Source organism: Uloborus diversus, unplaced genomic scaffold (assembly GCF_026930045.1).
Source record: "Uloborus diversus isolate 005 unplaced genomic scaffold, Udiv.v.3.1 scaffold_11, whole genome shotgun sequence".
In the NCBI taxonomy this organism is placed as follows: domain Eukaryota; kingdom Metazoa; phylum Arthropoda; class Arachnida; order Araneae; family Uloboridae; genus Uloborus; species Uloborus diversus.
This window is the reverse complement of record NW_026557765.1, coordinates 12,625,851-12,648,405: the sequence shown is the minus strand read 5'-3', so window position 1 is coordinate 12,648,405 and position 22,555 is coordinate 12,625,851.

Genomic DNA, 22,555 nt, shown 5'->3' with positions numbered 1-22,555 from the left:
GGAATCTACGTTTTAAATCAAGCAGAGAGATTGTGTTTTAAAGTTTGGCTCTTCCATATATTTAATTCAAGTTTCTCTCTTTTTTTTTCAGAATTTATTAAAAAAAAGTTTTTGATGACTCTAAAGCATGTTATTTATTAAGTGAAATACGAAACAGAGAAATACTTGGTTATACAGTAAAACCCCTCCTAAAGGACACCCCTCAAACGCGGACACCCCTCTTATGCGGGCAATTTTTAATTCCCTAGTTCCAATGCAAATAACATTATTAAACCCCTGTCTTGCGGACACCTCTCTATTGCGGACAAAAAAATTTGTCCCGTTAATGTCCGCATTAGAGGGATTTTACTGCATTAATAACTCAGTTTTTTTTCTCAAAAATGTAGGTATGACTACTTTTACTACGGAGCTTAGCACGCCGTATGAATAAACTGAAACTCCAGTTTAAGTTCTGATTCAGCTTTAGAAACCATTGCGCAGTTTTGGTTTGGGGTTTCTGTGGGAAAGGAAAAGAAAAACCAATTTAGTGTTGATTTGGACTTAGACTGAATTGGAATAAATCAGAACTCAATAGCTTTTATTTTGAGACAGTAAAGTTACATCGTAAGGAAGGGAAATCATACTTATTTTTCTTTCAAACAATATCAATCATTTTGTAGTAATTTACCGCCCTAAAGCCAGGGTTAAGGCAGAAATACTTAAAATACACCGCCAGCTCAGTTATTCCATCCAAGGACTGCAGTTTCGTGCTTTGTAGCACTCATCAGCACGGAATAGGAACCACATGAACTGGAGGCGAAAAACCTCTTATGGGAACCAAGAGAGCCAAACAAACTGGTAGCTAATGCAGAATTAGCAAACCAGATGAGCGACCGCAACAATGGTGCGGTTCAACTCAAAGATTGATGGCAAAGCTAAGGTGAGCGACCGCAACAATGGTGCGGTTCAACTCAATGATTGATGGCAAAGCTAAGGTACTCATCTGGTTTGCTAATTCTGCATTAGTTACCAATTTGTTCGACTATCTTGGCTCCCTTAAGAGATTTTTCGCCTCCAGCTCAAGTGATTCCTATTCCGGGCTGATGAGTGCTAAAAAGCACGAAACTGCAGTCCTCGGATGGAATGACTGAGCTGGCGGTGTATTTTAAGTGATATCAATCATGTTTTAAAGTCGAAAATTAAAATTATTATTCCAGGTTTCAAAAGCATTCTAAAATAGAAAATATAATTGTTATGTTTTGACACATATATTACTCAATATTACTGTTTTAACGACGACTTGACTTATTTCTGGTGTTCGATAGGCTCTCAGTTATAAAACAAAAAGTTTTTTTTTCCTAATTAAACTCACTTTTACGTGTATTTCTGTCAAGCAGAGAAGGAAGATGTGTAGATTGCATATATTTTTTAATGCTTAACCCCTTTATATATTCCAAGAAACACAGAGCTATTAAGAAAACCTACTTTTATTCATTAAAAAAAAATCAATTTTTCCTGAAAAAAAAATCGGTAAAAACCGGTTTTTTTCCCACCACTTCCAAATTTCCGGAAATTTTACATCTCTAACAGGTAGTCTATATCATCTGAATCAACGCTTCCTTAATGCTAAATGCCTGACGCATTTGCCTCATAAAGTGCATTTCCCTCAAACGCCTGCGCTGACTTCCGGTACAAATAGCAACGCTACCTGGCGACAATACAAGAACTGCGTTGCTATGGCGATGAATCGAAACCATTCAAATCAAACTGTTAATTGGTTAATTTCAAAATTAAATTTAGAAACTGACCAATTGTGTTGTTCTTCGCTATTAGTTTCTAATGCCTTCCGACAGATGGCAGCGGTAGTTGCACCAAAATTTACTTATCCTCGTTCCCTCGATTTGAGAGTACTTTTGCTCTACGTAAAAAGTTAGAAAGCGATAGGCATTTAGTATTAAGGATTCGTTAATTCGAACACAACAGTGACCATAGATTAAGAAGAAAAATAGAGTGCGCGCTTGGTTTGTTTTTTGGCTGTAAAGATGAAAGCAGTTTTAAACGCTACAATTTGGAAAGCGTAGCCGTCTTTTAGCCAACTGTACAAACCCTTTTAACCCTTTCAGGGGTTAAAAGGGTTTAATTTTTGAGAAATATGAACAAAAAACACCACAAATAGGTTTATTAAATCATCTAGACATAGATTTTTCAGTTAAAAAAATTTTTTTGGCAACTTTTTTCGCTGGGGGTGGTGTCCCCATTTGTTCACACCCCCACCTGGGGAAGGACAAAAACATGTTTACACATGTGAAAATGAAGTTGAATCATTTAGAACAGTATGATTGAGTACCTCAAGTAAAATCAAGAAAAATGATTCACTCTTTCAGTGCTAATTAAAAATTTTAAAATCTGAAACAAAATTCCAATTTTGGGGTAAACGAAAAATTGAAAATTTGATGATTTGGACAAGAAATTGAGCCTACGAAAAAAATATTTTTTTGTTATTCTGCCATCTCATTTTGTTTATTGACTCAAGCGATCTTGATTGAAAACATTCGAAAAAAAAGAGAAAAAAATTTATAAATTGGTGGTTTCACAGCGCGACCACCGCCCCTGAAAGGGTTAAGCGCGTACTTAAATTGAGTACGTGCGCGTACTTCACTATAATTTGGAGAGAAACATGCATAATATAGGGCGTTTCTGAACTCTTGGGCAAAACATTAAGGGGTGATAGTACACATCGAAACAAACAAGATAAAGTAAAAAATAATGGTCCCAAACGTCTTTCGAAGGAGATAGGCGCCATTAAAGTTTGGAGTCCAAAATTTCAAATAATCATAAAATACGGAAAAATGAATCGATTTGCTTGCAATTTTCGTTAAAATTATTCTTTTTATCAATATTTTCTTGAAAATAAAGATTGATGATGCAGTTCAAAAAATTCCGATAGAGGGCACTTTAGACTTTCGAGTAACGAACAACTATTTTTTACCGCTACTTTGGAATCTCGTTAAATGTTTTCTAATGCTTGGACTCAAACTTAAATTTTCAGCTCAAAATCAGAATCATTGAGAGTGATTAAGTAGCGCAAACTGAACTGTGTTCAGAAGTTGAAATATACTCTGTCACAAAAGAAATACATTCACCTAGAAGGAAACAAATGATCTTCTCGAAACTTAAAATGCACGTGGCCTGTGAAAAGATAAGGAAATTATTACATATTCAGAACAAAAGAATGTTTTATTAAGAAGTTAGGACACAATAAAGAATAAAAACCGTTAGTAGTATAGCCATCTCTAGCAGCTATGGAAGACAAAAAACGACATGATATGGAGTGAAATTGGTTAGCTATGACCACTGGGACTAAATCGGGATTCATCGTTGAAGATAACACGCCTCCTGTCTGTCACAACTCAGCTAATCAAGTGCAGTGTGAATCCAGTCGACGAAAATCCAATCCGTCGCAATGGATGACGGTTCGAGATACCAGCATCTTCCAATCTATTCCGGATTGTTTTTCGTGATACCATCAATCTCTTGAAAGATGTTAAATGGCATGGAACTAATGTTAGCGACTTTATTAATACGGTAGTGGCCGCTCTTATGGTGTGCGATCTTCGCTCTCATTTCTGTTTCTAGAATGCCTTAACCGACCGCATAGAGTAATTCATTCATTTTTGCCTACACTAAGCTACTACCATATCGCTTCGACCGAAGTGGCGGCAGATACGCATAGCAACCTGCCTGCTTCTTTGAGTCCTAATGCACGTCCCTTTAAAAAGTCCATCAATTGTTCCTATACCTCTAAAAGCTCGTCCTAGTCACAATAGCGTCCTTACAACTCGACAGTTTCGTTTGAAGTGTTCTTTGACACAATCTTTCCCACTTTCAGTTGTACCTCTCTGCGCATCTCGTATGCGCATAGCGCGTTTACCGTTGCCTCACTGGCGACGAAACTTAACCCATCTCTTACCAAACTGTATTCCTGCCGAGTTTGTTGGTTGCAGCTCAATTTATTCTTAATGCATACATTTTTTGTTTTTCAACCTTTGAAGACATTTCAGTTTTCGATACTAAATCAGTCCAACAATTCAGATTTCAGGTTCAAAATTTAAAGTTCAAGCATTAGAAAACATTGAATGAGATTCAAAAATAGCGGTAAAAATAGTTGTTCGTTACTCCAAAGTCTAATGCGGCCTCTCTCGGCATTTTTTGAGCTACATCTTCAAAACTTATTTTCAAGAAAGTACTGATGAAAAGAATAATTTTAGAAAAATCCGCAAATGAATCTACGAATTTTTTCGTTTTTTATGATCATTTCAAATTTTGGACCCTAAACTTTAATGTCGCCTATCTCCTTCGGAAGACGTTAGGGACCCTTATTCTTGACTTTATTTCGTTTGTTCTGATGTATACCATCACCTCTTAAAGTTTTGCCAAGAGTTGAGAAACAACCTGTATAGACCACCCCTCATCCCTTCTAATTGACCACTACTTTTTCCTCATGTTGAAATTCAATTTTTGCCTAGCGAAAAAGAAATCTAGTGTTATATAACGTCTAAGACTATGACGTGGACGATATTACTTGCTAGAAACAATGAGGAAAATTCACTTAAGGTTCGCTTCTTTCAGTCCTAATTAAATATATATTTTGATCAAAAACTTTATCAAACCACGAGTACGTTTTTCCCAGTACGGCATTTCATTGTTTGGGTGTCCAAAACTCCTCGCGTAAGTGATCTCAGGTTAACCGTGTGTTATTCACGCGTGATTAAAAAAAAATATATCTAAAAGGTTGCTCTGCTCACAAATGATGTTACGTTTTAAAGCGTAATTCAAACAGCGTCCGCACATCACGTTCGCCACGTAAAGCGGACAGAGTAACGTTTTCCGAAAAGGGAGAAGCATTCATACTTTGCGAACGCGAAAAATGCACATGTCAGTCTCTCAACAAATAGAGAGAGCGCGCTCATCTCGTGGAGACCAATGAAATACGACGCCCAACTCTACGGACGTCAGAGCCGTCAAATACTATCTGGCTTCTCGTCCCGTCGACGGGTCCCGTACAATACGGCTTGCTGTCATGGCAACGCCGGCCGGAAACTGGTTTTAGGGAGAAAAGTATACGTCGGTGACGGATGTGCGGATGCAGTGTGAATGTTGCATAAGGGGGAGGGGCGTCCTTGAATTGTGACAGTTTATGACAAAGCTGGGGGGTAACAAGAAGTGTGACATCACGCTTTTTTTATAAGAATTTGTTGGCGAAAAATAGTGTGATATGAGACAAAGAAAAGAAGAGTTTAGGTGTAATGTGACACTTGTAAAAAATGGGGCAAGGGGGTCAAATGTGGTGAAAAAAGTGTGGAATTATTTATGGACATTCCCTAAAAAAGTTAATGACTAAACAACTCTATCCGTTTCTAATTCTTCTTATTTATTTATTTATTATGGTTTTTTTACATTTTTATTTTCCAGTTTCTGGGTATTTGGGATGATCTGTTTCAGATAAAAGGTTTGCCTATTTCCATCAAAATCATTTATGTTTGCTTGAATCTAGTTACCTTATGCAACAGATCTAATTTCAAAGATGAGGAAGTTGTTAAAACGATACGATTTAGGTCCTCAGCGTTATAAACACATAGGAATAAAAGAAATTACACGAACCTACAGTCTAGATAACAGGGAAATGCAAATTGTCGGTTCCAGAATGCTTTTCAAATTAAATGAGGGGGTTCGAAAAATACTACTGGGTGAACAAAGCTTTCTATTATCATTAACCTTACTCGTTGACTGCAGAAATTTGGAGATAAAGCAAGCAACACATTCCTGGGGTTTTTTTTTCAGCAGGCAATCAATCGCTCTGCAGATGGCGCTACTAAAATGAATTGTTTTTAATGCATAGTTTAAGTGACGCCATCTATTGAGTTGCTAGATATCTACTAGAGTAGATCGACTGCAGCACTAATATTTCATCTAACTACTGGTGATCATAAAATGAGTATACATTGGAAAAATTAGTAATACCCTAAATGATGTATGTAAATAGTTGAAAACTGAGTTTTATTTGAACTACGAAATTTTTTTTTATGGTGAGACATTGGCGATCTTTTAGCATCCCTATTGATGTCGGTCGATCACGTTGATTGTTGACTTCAGGTATTCCCAGAGCCAATGATCACACGAAGTGAGATTTAGGGACCTGGGAAGAAAAGCATGATGAAATTGGCCTCTCAGCACCTGATCATCATCAAATGACACACGCAAGAGAATTTTCACATTCTAGCAGTATGGGGCCTCTACCGCAGCCCCATTAGAAAGAAAGAAACAGGGGTGGTAAAATAAAAGTAATCAACAAAAAAAAAAAAGTACTTGTGTGTAGGCATTTTCCCCTTCATGCAATGTATTCAGTTTTTCATCAAAAATTTGGTGTGGTTCAAAAAAAAAAAAATAATAATAATAATAATAATAATAATTTGAATTTTGACATCTGGAATTAAAACTGTTTTTCGCAATCACGAATGTGTGTGTGTGTGTGTGTGTATGTAGGGGCGTGTGTTTGTGTCTGTGTGCAGGCATGAGTCTGTGTGTGTGTGTGTATTGTGGTGTGTGTGTGTAGCAGCGTGTATGTAGGAGTGTACACTAAAAACGATTCAGAAACGTTCCTGGAAAATAACAGGCAGCTGATGTGGCCAATTTCTGCCAGTAACATATCTTGCAAAAGCCAGGAACTTATTCCGCTAAAATTCAGTTACCTTCCTGACATTATCCTGGAAGCCTCCTGAAAATTCAGAAATCTTGCTGTTAAAAGCCAATCGTCTTTCTGGAAAATTAATGTCAACTTAAGAAGGTACAATATAATAGCTTGGCTCATTCCTAATTTATCAAGGAAGTTCCAAGAGCATTATTGCAAACATGGCCAAAGCTAAGACAGATTTGCTGGTAAATAACGAGAATTTTACTCGCCTGCAATTCTCGCAAAGCAACGTAGTCCATACTTAGTCGCTCCCTTAGGGAGCTTATTTAGCATGGACCTGCCGTTGCTGAATCGAAGCCAATGCACTTTACAAATACGCTCAGTTAATCTTTAAACTGGGAGCTAAAAATATTTTTTACAACAGTGAAAAGTCTGCATTCGTGCGACTTGAAGCAAATCAGGAAACTTTTTGACAAGGATACTTGATTTTTCAGGAAGTGGATAAAAACCATTAAAATCCCGAAACGTAACACGGAAATACCCAGTAACGTTTCGGAATTTTTTTACAGTGTATGTGTGTGAGTGTGTTGGTGTGTGTAGGTATGCGTGTGTGTATGTGTGTGTGTAGGTGTGTGCATGTTGGAGTGTGTGTGCGTATGCGTGTGTGTAGGAGATGGACGCAAACCTGGAGACGGCTTTCGGTAGAGAAGCAGCATCGTGAGGCGGTCGGCCGACAGTGGTGCTGCATAGGGAGGCGGGGGGAAAAAAACATTAGCAGTTATCTTCGACATGCATTAGGGTAAAAAATAGTTTTGTAAAGTTTGATACATAATTCTTCGCGTTTACAATGCTTTTAAGTGGTATTTATCATGAATGCTAAATATTTTCATCGTTAGTTTTAGGACGGTTTTAAGCAAAAAATTTAAGCTTATCTCTGAACGCTATTGTGCATTTATATTACACTCAAAAAACTGAAATACTCAAATTTGAGTACATTTTCAAATTCAAAATTTCGTGAGTCAAAATGTTTCAAATATGAATTTTTTTTTTCAAATATGAGGCACAACATTTTTCATTATGAAATTGGATGTTTTCAAATTTGACGAAAATTAATATTTATGCGTTTAATGAACCCAATTTTAGCGTGGTAGTTGAACTTATTCATATAATATTTCATCTGTCGCTATTTTGAGACAAATACTAACTTTTGGTAATGAAGTATTTGATAAAATACAGCGAACTATTTCTTGTCAGGTTTGCAGTGATTCGTATGACGGCGGAAGAATTTATACAAGATGGCCGCCTTCTAAAAATGTGATTGTTTTGCTTTTGTTATTCTGTTAAATATTGACAATTTTGAAAGTAAGTTCAATGAATTTTGACATTTTGAAATTATGTTTTCCGTTCTTATTGTACCTACTCTCTTGTTTCAATAGCGATTAGAAAAATCGAGAATGATTACATTCATGCTTTCATATTGATATGAAACTTCGACGTTTCAACTCGTTTTTCTTATTATTGAATCTCATAATGGCAATATTACTTATGACCAGTTAAACGTAGTTAATTTGAGCTGCGTTGTTAAAATTATTCACGCTATTTTATCTGTTGTATTTGGAACGCATTGCTAATTTCAGTAGCTTTCTAATAGATAAAAAAATTGGTGAACTCTTTTGTTGTAGCGTATGCATAGCCATTGAGCGCCGTGACACGGTTTACATTTCTGTTGTGCGCGCATCATTTGAGACTCTCGACCAGCAGTAAGGCGGGAAGATGGACGTCTTCGTAAAAAGTTTGTTGGAAGATTGGAATCTAAGCGAATTTGCCTCAAATTTTGAAAGTAAGTTCATTTGTGTTTACTTTACATTTTTATGTCTCTTTGTTATCACACTTCTTCTGTAAGTTAATGTCCAAAAAATAAGTAAAAAGATTCAGTAAGAAATATATGCATGCTTTCGTTTTCTTAAAATTCGTTCCATTTTTTAAGTTAATGAAATCATTTTATTTCCTTTATATTTCTTAAAACAATATTGCTTCTTTTCATGTTCAAAATATTTTAATTATTTTGGGCAGACAAATGATTTTACATGCGCTACCTTAGATAAGCATACACTCTCGTAACAAAAGTTTCAAAATCGAGTCAAATTTACTCATTTATGAAAACTTCACCGTTTCATAATGGCTCCGACTACATGGGTTTTAAATATGAAACTCGAATGTGCTCAGGTTTGAAACTATTTTAAGTACTCAGAAACGAGTCAAAACTACTCAATTTTGAGTCAAAATTACTCTTATTTGAGTATGTTGAGTTTCAAAAAAATGAGCTGTATTTAATCTGTATTTGTTGACATACTCATTTTTGAGTATGAGACTTCTCATTTTCGAGTATGTATGTTCAGTTACGAGTATATGTTACTGATATTTTTTGAGTATGTCTGTGTTTCATTTTCTAGTATGTGTGGTTTTACTTTTGAGAATGTTTTTGTGTTGTTTATGAGTATGTATACGTTTCATTTTTAAGTATTTATAGTTTTATTTTTGAGAATGTGTTTGTCGTGTTTGAGTATGTTTATGTTTTCACTTTTTAGTATGTATAGTTTTGTTTCTGAGTATGTGTTTGTCTTGTTTATGAGTATGGGTATGGTTCATTTTTTAGTACTTACAGTTTTATATTTGAAAATGTGTTTGTGGTGTTTGAATATGTTCATGTTTTCACTTTTTAGTATGTGTAGTTTTATTTCTGAGAATGTGTTTGTCTTGTTTATGGATATGTGTAGGTTTCAATTTTTAGTATGTGTGGTTTATTTTTGAGTATGTGTTTGTTCTGATTTTGAGAATGTGAAGTTTTATTTATGAGTATATGTATGTTTCGTTTTTCAGCACACGTTGTTTTGTTTTCGAGTATGTTTCTATTTCGTTTGTGAGCTTGTGCATGTTTCCATTTTTTAGTATTTGTGGTTTTATTCTTTAGTATGTATTTTCATTTATGAGTATTTCTTCGTTTCATTTTTCAGTATGTCAGTTTCATTTTTTAATATGTTAATTTTATTTTTCGCTACATGTGTCTTTATTTTTATTGTAATAGCAAAAATAACTCTTGTTTAATACAATAAAATACTGCATTTCAATGCATCAGTTTCTTCATCATATTTCTGCATTTATTTTATTCTGGAATGTCTAAAAAGCACTGTTAACTGAAGGTTTAGATACTAATATATAAATAATTAAAATAAAGCATACATAACAAATTTATTTAAAGTAGCACAGGCAAAAATGAGTTCTTTTCCTTACATGAAACTTTTAAAATGCAATAAAAGACTGAAACTTGCTATGCGAAATTATCGAAGCATATGCACCATATTGCTTTTCATGTTCTGCCAAAACTTGCTTCCCTTGAATGTATAATACAGTAAACGCTCGATATAACGACCATCTCCGTCCCTCAGAAAAAAGGTCTTTATAACGAGTGGTGGTTATAACAGAAGCAAATTAACATAGAATATATATAAGTTGGGACTTTCCTCACAGTTCGTTTTAATGGGATGGCTTTTTTTTTATGGTTGTTATAATGAGCGCAGACTGTAGTATATTCACTATAAAATAACCCGTCAAAGGTCAAAGTATGACGTATAAAAAATGCATTTCCATTTCAGAGAAGCAAGTAACTGCCTCTTTGGGTATATTTCAATAGTTGAATTTATGGCTCACCAAATACTTGACAATTATCTTTTTTCTTGCAAAATCAGCAGAGTCGAAGTACACAGACTTTGACAATTATAATAAATAAAACTCTATGGTAAATACAAACTACATGTTCGGAATTAATCATCGAGCAATTATAGAATTAACCTCAACCCAGTAGATATTAACTGGAGATCTTTTTTTCATTAGTAAAACAATTAAGTTACTAAATCCAGTTTTGCCCTTGTCATAGCAGCGAATTCTCTGCTTTTCAAATGCTGTCATAAAATATTATCAAATTATTAACAAAATTACCGAATTTTATTTGATGCAACAATGAAATAATGCCATCTCGCATGCTATTGTGTGGGACTCGTTGCGCGTTAGAAAATCATTTACCTATTAAATAAATGAATATGAAATAACATGACACAAACACAAAGCTCATGCAATAACATTTTTTTATTGTAATTCGTAGCATTGATACAAAATGCTGAAATATTTTTTAGACAATATCAAATATCATTTTTTTTAAATGAAAAATTACTTTGTAAACAAAATATAGAGAGAAGAAAAAAAAATGCCAAATACCTATCAGGGGTATATGTTACATTAAAAAAGCAGGCGTAACTAAAACTTCATTTCCTAAACTGAATATTAAACGCATCACAAAAAGCTATTTTCGACAAAAAGTATTCCAAAACAATAAAATTAAAAATAATTTCCACATTAATTTATTTTGTACCACTGGTATGGCACATTACATGCATCACAAACTGCTATTTTCGACAAAAAATATTCCAAAGCAATAAAATTAGAAATAATTTCCTCATTAATTTACTTTATACCACTGGTATGGCATAGAAATAACACTGTGCGGTAAAAAAACCCCTTTGAAATGCTTCTGATATTTTGTCGATCGATGTAAAATGATCCCCTGGATGATAAAAGTGTTAACAGAAACAAAGTTTTCTGGTGGTTAAAAGTGTAACAATTTGCAAAATTTGATTTGTCCGTTAACACCTTTATCCACTGAACCCTTCAATTAACTTTAAATTGACATTTTTTAAAAATCACAACTGTAATATTTTAAGTGTTATTTCATTAAAAATCTTTTATAACATGATATAAAACCAATTTAATACAATTGCATATGATTCAGTAGACTCTAAGTATACATAAAAAATAGAAGAAAAAAAAGCATATTGGCTTTTGGCATATGAATTTTGTATTTTCCATGAGCATACTTTTGCATTGAAAATGGATTTTTTTTTTTCGAATTTCAAAACACCTTTGCCAGTTTTCTGTGCATTTGTGCTTTTTAACATTATATAACTATTTTTTAAATTAGGAATTAGTGATATGATAGATAAAAATCAAAGAATAGGATGAAATAAAAACAAAATTAATTAAATTATTATCACAGTACAGCCTGCCTAAAGTGACCATCCTAGGAACCAGCTTAAATAGTCACTATATGGAGGTGGTCACTGCATGAAGTTTCTACAAAAATGCTTATTTATGTCATCAAGTGAAATATAAATTAAAATATATACTAAATTAATTAATGAGTTGATTAAAAACAGCTATAATAATGTTTCTTTCAAAACAGAATAATAGATGAAGGCTAAGGTCAAGGAAGTGAGACAATAAAAAGGAAAGGTCACTTTGCACAGGTGTAAATACTATTACAATACAAAATGAAATGATCACTTTACACATTATACAGGTGGTCATGGTCACTTTAGAAAGATAAATTCCTAATACTTTATTATAGAAGAAAACTTCTTTCCTCAAAATGGTCACTTTAATAAGGTGGACAGTTTACCAAGGTGGTCACTTTAGCAGGTTCCACTATATTTGATAAAATTATTTTTATTTAAAACACATCAGATTTTTTAAAAATATGTTTTACACTGTATGTATAAAGATTGCATTTTAAAATCAGGCAGCTTCTTTAATTTCCCCACAGCTCTTCTTTTTTGGGAGTCTAGTTCTTCGGATTCTTTCTTAAGATTTTTTACTTTCTGTTCTTCCCTGATAGAAACTGTGTGCATTTCTAGCAGCAAGTAGTATTATATGTTTTGTAACGACTACCTGAAACAAACCTCCCACACTACTCACAGCATCATGAACAGTTCGAGCATAAGTTTTTTAACTCCCTAAAACAGAGTATTATGAACAATATGCAAACACGTAGTTCCTACATTAGCTTTGGGACAAAAATATATAGCTAATGAATTGAGAAAAAATGGAACATACAGGGAGAAACTGTATAAAATTATCCTGCGACTGAGCGCCCGTAGGTTTTATCTTTCTCGTCTTAGTTCCTTTCTTTTTAAAGCCTCCTTCTGGCAACATCAGTGGAAGCAGCAGCAATGCTGCACAAGTTTCTAAAAAGATAATAGAAAATATGCAATAAATGAAATGAGCACAGTATCATACCTGCCAACATGTCCACTTCAAACACCCTACAATTTTCTCAACAAAAATGTACAAAGACAATATTTTACAATGAAAATGAGACATTATATAGGAGATCTTAATTGCATGAATACTTTAAGGCGGTTTTTTTTTTTAATTTTAATTTTCAGTTGAATGAATTTATTATTTAAGTTTTGTAATTTTCTGCAAATTTATGTCAAATTTAAGCTTGATTGAGAAAAAAAATTGAACAATAAAAATAAAATAACCTGCCAAAATTACTTAAAACTGCCAAAAATATTAAAATATTATAAAGAATGATGCAAAAAGAATGTAATTTCTAACACAAGATTCGATTTAACGAGGGATATATATACATATATAAATTATTTAAATAAAAAGTTAAATAGACTCATGTTAGGGAACATATGCTAATATATTCTCTAATTTCTAGAAATATTAAAATATTTGCTCGATTCAAAAGCATTACGATCTCAAATCAGAGAACCAGTACTCTGCGAAGTACAAATTCACTGTTGAAATGAGACTAAGTTCATGGGCGGATTTATGGGGGGGGGCATTGCCCCCCCCCCCCAGTAATTTTGAGATGACTTTAAGTAATGACAGCATGCATGCCAAATCCTAAAATAAATAATAAAAACATAAACCTTGCCCCCCAGGAACTCAGCCCTAAATCCGCCTATGACTAAGTTCATGTTCTCCCAGGCATATTAACACACGTAACGATGTTTAAGGAAGCCTAGTGCATGAAATTTACTTTTGTTTGTAAAAAAAAACTTCAAAATTGGTAAAAATTTGCAAAATCCCTCATTTTACACCTGAATCCTACAACCGCACAATGAACCAAAACCCTACATTGTATGGCTAAACCCTACAAGTTGGCAGAAATGCAATGTGTATAAAAGTACACATGAAACATTTAAAAACTCAGCATATGCTCATTTTTTAACTCTTTTTAAATGTTTCATTTGTACTTTTATACACATTGTGCTCATTTTACTCATTACATAGTAAAGTTTTCGGCTGCTTTTTTTACAAAATATTTGTAGCTGAAAATTTTACATTTTCTAAGAGACAAGCTAAATTATTCATGACATACTTTCGTTGGAAGGTTCTATTGTAGCAAAATTTAACTGTAGACCATTCGCAAACTGTTCTGCAGCAAGCCTTCCGCAGTGTTTCGCTTGCAGAATTAGAGATGTAGCTAGAAGTCCGAAGTCAGCACAGAACGAGTTTCCTTTGTTTTCGTAGAGCAGGTTAAATTCTGCATCGATCTAGAAAATGTTTTGACACAATAAATAAACTATTCATTAATAATAAATTATTTTAAACAGAAGGGAGTAGGTTGATTTTAAATTATTGGAGGTTAATTTCGAGCTTCAAGGGAGAGGTCCAGACCCAGGGATTACCTTTTTTCCTACCGCTAGTGGAAATAATATAAATTGTGAAGGTAATCTGCTTGATGATTTAGAGAGAAATAATTATCAGATTTATACTAGCTTGCAAGTTAACTTGTCAGTGACGTCATTAAGCGCGGAGGAAAAACACTGAGTGAAAAGACCGCCTGTAGGTTTGTAAGGAGGATCTCCGATAAGACACCGCACTCGCAGTTGCCTGCTTGGCGAATTAATCCGCTTTGGCATACTTCACACGGAACTGATTTTTATGTTAGAGTCGAGCCCGTATTAATACATGGAATCGCAGTTTTACGGGATAAAAATGAGAAATTAAAATGTTTGGTACGCTCGGCAGAAGAGGGGGGGGGGGACTTATTAAGCAGGATCTACTTTCAGTCGAGAAACCAATGAGCGGTATGACAGAATAGCAATTGATTTTCATTTCATTGAATAAGAAATGCTCCCCCCCCCCACCACTTTATAAAAAACGGTATTTAATTCAAGTATTTTGTTCTAAAAATTATTTCCTCTTCTCAGAAATATAAAAGTCGTTACTGGTAGAAATTATTACTTTTTTTTTATTTTAAAAAAAGCCTGACAAATTTTCTCAAAAACAATCGTAATGCATTAAAATTTACTCAAAAAAAGAAACCTAGGTAAGCAATGTGATTAATGTTCTTACGCTATGAGAAAAACTTGCAAAATGTACTTCATAAACTTTCTACATAAATTTATTATGTGATCAAGTATGTTACACTACAGAGAATGAATAATGATTACTTTTTCTTTTTCTTTTTTTTTTTTTTCAAGGGGGGGGGGGCATCCACTCGGTCTCGTGGGTCAGTAGCGCAGCCAGAAAAAATTACTGGGGAATCTTCAAAATCGAAAATTATTGATTTTTATTTTTATTCAGTTCTAATGTAAAAATATCATTCAATATATTCAACCAAAGTTTCTATGACTTATTAACTGTTCATTAATACATCATTATAGTTAGGGCAAACCTAACTTGGCAGCAATATAAATTCTACGCAGATCCTAATCACAGCATCAGACACTGCCAGGTTAGGTTAGCCTCAACTGCAGGAAAGTATTTTTTGTATTGATATATAAAAAGGACTTTGAAACAAAGAAAAGCAGAAGGGGGATGGGTAAAAAAACACAATATATTTATGATTCCCACTGGTAAGTTTTTGATAACCTCGAAATTCCTTTAAAATGCCCTTGAAATGATAAATATTCAAGCAATGCAATGCAATTAAAATATTCAAGAAACTTTTTTAAAAATTACTTTTGGGGTTGTTTGGGGAAAGTGGGTCACCCCTTTAAAACTGAAATATGGATATATCTTTTATACTTTTTTACACTGATCATATGATATTTCATTACAGTGATTGGTCTTGCATATATTTTGGGTTTCTCGGAATTTTTTTCTAGGTCATAGAACTTTGTCCAAAAAAAAATCTGATTTTTTTTTCTTTTTTTTTTTTTTTTTTTGCGAGTTTAAGCAACATTTTTCAAAAAAGTGTTTCTAGGTTAGTTTTTATTATTGTTTTTATAATAATTAAACTTTTGTGTATAGTTTATCTTAAAGTGCATATTGCAGCAAGAATTTTTCAAAGAAGTGTTTCCAGGTTAGTTTTTATTTTTTTTAATAATAATTAAACTTTTGTGTATAGTTTAACTTAAAGTGCATATTGCAGCAAGAATTTTTATTGTTAATAAGTGTTTAAGAAGAGGGGTTTCACTTACCCCGTACATTTTTACTATATAGGAAGTGGGTCCAATCCTAATAGTGAGGAATTTATAATCAATAGCAACTCTGATGAAATATTTATATTAGTGAAATACACAACAACTATGACGATCTAATATGAATTGGTAGTTCAGCTACAGAAGTACTAAAACTGGTGATTTTGTCTTTGTGAAACTTACATAAAGAAAACCATAAATTACTGTTGAAAGTTGATGTTACAAATTAAAAAAAATACTGCTGAATTCGCAAGAACTAAAAGAAATTGTGTCGATTTTTATTGACTTGTTGCAGATGATTTTGGAGTTATTACTGAGGATGAAGTGATACTAGTTCTTCCTTCTTAGCCAACTTTAAATTGACACAGCAATTTTGGGTTTCCAATTTCCTTTTGAACTTAGTTTTGGCTACTTTATCAAGAATGATCTTAATCAACTGTATTACGTTATCCAACGCACCTTTAAATATAAAAGTAAAATACGTACCAATAGGCTTTCAATAAATTTCACAGATGTAATTGTTTTGGTGCATTCAATGAGAGGTTCTTTGTAAACTTGAACACAGGCGTGCGCAGGACTTCAAAAATGGGGGTACCACTGTACAGGGAGGTTGAAATTACAATGGGAAAGGCTCCCATACTTGCTTGCTTAAGGAAAATTTTTAAGTATTGTGAGAAAAAATCATTTTAAAAGCGTAGGAGGTAAGAAGGTAATGAAACCAAAAATCTAAAATTTTAGCCATTTTTGTATTAACTTTTGTTTCTACGAGCTAATGGGGGTACCACGGTACCCTTGGTGACCCCCGTGCGCACGCCTATAAACTCGAAACATGTGTATGCACCTAACCTAACCGACAATCCCAAAAAAAACCCCAAAGATCATGCAAAATCCGCGGGCTTTATTAACTTTATTAAATAGCACGCGAAAAAAAAACTTCCATTTTACCCGTAGTCTACAAAAAAGAGCACTTACGAAAGCTAAAAAAAACTCGCTGCATGCACACAAATGTGTGAAATCATTCACTTTTTACGTCAAGTTTGCCGCCTTCGGCGGCTGTTTAAATAAATTTGGCAGCGGTATTAATCAATCCATCTCTATCTTTTTCAATATAAATTTGAATATTTTCTATGTCTATCTTCAGTTGCGTTTTGGGCCATTCACCTTTTTACGCAAAGATTGCCGCCTTAAAAAACAACAACAAAAAAAAAAACCCTCGCTGTTTAATTCAGTTAAATGCAAACAACTATCTAGTCTTGGTGGGACGGGGAGGGGGGGGGGCTATTGACCTCCCGTTGAAGCTCTTTAAATGACGGGCCTGTCTATTCTACACCAATCCCTAACAAAAACAAATATCATGCAAAAAACAGCGGGCTTTATAAATAGCACGCAAAAAAAAAAAATCTCTATGATTATCCATCTCTTTTTTTTTTTTTTTTTCAACCTCCCCGCCAATTCCCTAATTCAAACAAATATCACTCAAAAAATCGCTTTGGTTATTTAATTAAATAGCCCAAAAAAGAGTTCTCTCCCTTGTTCCCTGTAGTGTGGTGCAAAAAGTAGCGTATGCCAAAGAAAAGGAAAAAACAAAAACAAAAAAAAACCCCTCACTGTTTTAATTTATTTGAATGGTAGCTGTTTCATATTGAATCGAAATCCTTGATGTGACGTCAGTAGTGGAAAAATAAAGAAATGAAATCCTTTACGCGAAAAAAAAGTAAAGAGAAAGCAAACGATTGATAAATGAAACAAAAATGTATTCAGTGATTATTAATATCAGCAATCAAAGATATTTATGATCTTAGCTTTTTGCACCAACGAAGTCATAGCATGAGATTAACCATGAGATTAACATCAGAATATCGCTAATAAACAACAGAAGAATCTAAACACACAGCTTGGCATAGTACAAAAAATAATTGTTCCGTTTATTTATCTAAAAAAATTGCAAATGTAAAAAAAAAACTTCAAATGTTAGGAGAAAAGACAGTAAAAAAAAGTAAACTGAAAAAATTGTTTGGAATATGGAGAAACCAATATTTATTAAAGTAAAAAATATAGATAGAAAAAAATACAAATAAATTTTGCTGCGATTAAAATCTGACTGTCTAATATCGAATCGAAATCCACGCTGTGACGTCGATGGTAGAAAAAGAGCGAGGAATGTTTTTCGACCGACGTAAAGGATATGATGATGTCGTTCTGCATTAAAAAAATTGTAGAAAAAAAACTATTGCGTATTTTTGAAAAAAAACTTCTTCTGAAGAGGGACAAATGTTTTGACTATTGCATAGATAAATTATAGAAAAGAGGCTTTTATACTTTTTGAGGGATGGGTTAAGCAAAAAATAAAACAGAGGAAAATGGGAAAAAAGACATTTTTTCAAAAATTCATAAAAAATACAAAAATTGGTCTATCGTCAAAATTTTTTCGTTCATCATGTTTAAAATTACATTTCCTACACTATAGTACAAAAAATATTTTTCTGGCGCGATTGGTTGGGGGTCTGTGACGAATTGAACACGAAAAAGGGCTCTAAAACACATAAAACATTAAATAACTTTTTTTCTAATTAAAATATCAAAAATCGAAGCCCGAGGTGCACTTTTTCAGCAAAATCTGCATCTGTATACACAATTTCATCTTTCCACGCCTTACCGTTTTCCCGGGATGCACGCCACAAACACACACACACACAGACACACAAACTCCTTATTTTATTATATGTAGAGATTAAAATTAAACATAAAGAATGCTTATCTTAGGTAGCGCAGGTAAAAACATCTGATTGCCCAAAATAATTAAAATATTTTAAAGATGAACAGAAACAATATTGTTTTCAGAAACATAAAGGAAATAAAATGATTTCATGAACTTAAAATGAAATGAATTTGAAGTAAGAAATATATGCAGGAATTGCTTTCGTTTTCTTAAGTGTTTTACTTATATTTTGGAGATGAACTTGCAGAACAAGTGCATCTCCAAACGTAAAGTATTGCAGAAGCAAAAAGTATGCTTATCTAAGGTAGCGCATGTAAAATCATTTGTCTGCCCAAAATAATTAAAATATTTTGAACATGAAAAGAAGCAATATTGTTTTAAGAAATATAAAGGAAATAAAATGATTTCATTAACTTAAAAAATGGAACGAATTTTAAGAAAACGAAAGCATGCATATATTTCTTACTGAATCTTTTTACTTATTTTTTGGACATTAACTTACAGAAGAAGTGTGATAACAAAGAGACATAAAAATGTAAAGTAAACACAAATGAACTTACTTTCAAAATTTGAGGCAAATTCGCTTAGATTCCAATCTTCCAACAAACTTTTTACGAAGACGTCCATCTTCCCGCCTTACTGCTGGTCGAGAGTCTCAAATGATGCGCGCACAACAGAAATGTAAACCGTGTCACGGCGCTCAATGGCTATGCATACGCTACAACAAAAGAGTTCACCAATTTTTTTATCTATTAGAAAGTTACTGAAATTAGCAATGCGTTCCAAATACAACAGATAAAATAGCGTGAATAATTTTAACAACGCAGCTCAAATTAACTACGTTTAACTGGTCATAAGTAATATTGCCATTATGAGATTCAATAATAAGAAAAACGAGTTGAAACGTCGAAGTTTCATATCAATATGAAAGCATGAATGTAATCATTCTCGATTTTTCTAATCGCTATTGAAACAAGAGAGTAGGTACAATAAGAACGGAAAACATAATTTCAAAATGTCAAAATTCATTGAACTTACTTTCAAAATTGTCAATATTTAACAGAATAACAAAAGCAAAACAATCACATTTTTAGAAGGCGGCCATCTTGTATAAATTCTTCCGCCGTCATACGAATCACTGCAAACCTGACAAGAAATAGTTCGCTGTATTTTATCAAATACTTCATTACCAAAAGTTAGTATTTGTCTCAAAATAGCGACAGATGAAATATTATATGAATAAGTTCAACTACCACGCTAAAATTGGGTTCATTAAACGCATAAATATTAATTTTCGTCAAATTTGAAAACATCCAATTTCATAATGAAAAATGTTGTGCCTCATATTTGAAAAAAAAAATTCATATTTGAAACATTTTGACTCACGAAATTTTGAATTTGAAAATGTACTCAAATTTGAGTATTTCAGTTTTTTGAGTGTACTACTTGATACAGTGGCTGGATTCTTGAAATACACAGCTCAGTGGTAGAAACTTCAGGCTCAAATTTCTCAGCTGAATGATTTTATGTAATGATTTTATGTAATAAATTGATAAAATTGTAAATGTATTTTAGATTGTCCATTTTGGTTCATAGGAATTCTCGAGTACCGATTGTAAACATGTTCAGTATATAGAGAGTTAATTATTGAAGGGGGCTAAAAAAGCGTTTATAACACTGGGGTGTTCATATTATAGGGTGTTAAGAGTACAGAGAGGTCAGCCTATGTTAAGTATATGGAGTTTCGCTGGGATCATCAAAATGTGTTCAGAATATCGGGGTGTTTGCATTAGAGAGTGTTCAGACAGAAAGAGTAATAGTTTATAATGTGCAGGAAAAGGCTTTGTGGTATAACTCCCCTGGTGTAAAAAAGCCTACTGCTCTTTAGAACATCACGAGATTTCTGTCATATTGGGCATTGCATACGGTCACAATGTAGGAAGCCCTTTCACCAACTTCCAAAATAACTTTCAAACAATAACTTCAGAATTATTGAAAATACTGTAGCTGTGTATTATATTGCCATTTTTTTTTGCAAAATAAAGAGCATAAAACGTGTTTCATAATCTTGAAGCAAAATCATTGCACTGGGCCTTCCAGTTTTATTTTAAAACTCGAAATATGTAAAAAAATACAAGAAATGTCCCTAAGCTAATCGGAAACACGCTGCGATTTAGAACATTAATATTTTTTACTTGTCTGCATCTTTAAACTCATAACGTCTTTAAATATCTTGAAAAAGTCTAACTACTTAATTTCATTTATAAGAGATATTCTAAATAAGTTTATGAATTTCATTTTAATTATTAAATAAACTCAGCATTAATTTCGCATACTTGAAAGTCTGATTTTTCAAGAATAATCGATTTTTTTAATCATAATCTTTCATCCAAGCCCGAATCCTGACAGTTATTCATATGTTGCTCTAGGATAATAAAGTAAAGTGCTTAGTCAATGGCATTCCAATAATAGCATGATTCATGCTCCAGTGATAATACCGTAATCGATCTGTAGAGAATTCCCCTCATTAATAATGCAGTTTGTATTGATGTGGTCTCCTTGATTCGAGCGCCTCAATTAAGACCCAGGAACGAGAATTCATTCTTGATCTGGGTGAAGAAAAAAGCATTTACCAGTGCCTTATATAATTAACTTTATTTCAGTGTAATCGGTAAGTTTATGAAACAAACTCATGCTGACATATTCTTCTGGTGCATCATATTTTCTTGTGTCTTATTATCGATTTACATGACACCATTATGCTTCATACAAAAAAAAATCTAAAAAATAAACAAGTTAGTTTAAGGTAGCTCTTTCAAACAAAAGCTAAACAAATGCGTGCTCTATTGCTTGTAAGTTTATTCACTATTAATAAGGTCTTTCCAAATAGGATGACACCCTTGTTTTTTATATTTTTGACTCCCTTCTCTCTATGTCACATGCTATGATGTCACCCTTTTTTCCCCCAAGTTTTTGACGAAGATTTTCCCTCCCTTCTCCATTTGTCACATGCCACGCTACGTTGCATATATATAATATTTTTTTTTTTATAAATCCGTGATAAACACTTCCTGTTATCAATCCCCCCCTTTCACAAAAACAGTAAATTTCACTAGAACCCTCCCCCTCAAAGCGTGACATCATTTGTTGACAGATCCGAACGTAAAAATATTTTATACAATGTATTGTTGAAAGCATAAATTTTAACTAAATAAAAAATATCAACTGACATTTGCTGTTTAGTAAGTTGGGCATAGTCAGTCTGAATAATTTTTTAAGATAAAATGGCTTAAAATTAATATGATATCATTACAAGTTATCAATTGAGAAGAAACTCTTGTCGATGATACAAAACATTTTCTAAATGCGACATCTGTCTTTGTGTTTCTTACAACATAGAAACAAAGTTAGAAACACTTGTCATTTAAACTCAGAGATTTTATTTTTTAACAATAAAGGTATAAGTTATGACAGTTATTTAAACCAGTTCGTCTCTTACATTTTAGTATGCATTGCGCTGTGAATTATATAAATGTTAACAGCAATTAACTTTTTTCATTGCTTCCCAATAATAGACATGCCATTATAAAAACATAACTACTTCTGTACAAGGTAAAAAATCTATCTGATTTACGAAACAGTAGCATAAATTGTAGAATGCCTAATTAAAATAATACACCATGTAGCTAACTTCTACGGCATCTTTCAAACGAAAAAATGCACTAAAATTGGTTCACCCGTTTCGGAGCTATTATGTTACAAACAGATACATACAAACTTATAACCAGAGCTACAAAGGGGGAAGAAAAATTACCGACTTCGACTTAAATAGATTTAGACCATTCGGCTCCGACTCAGACTTTTTTACTCCAAAATCAGTCCGGCTCCGAA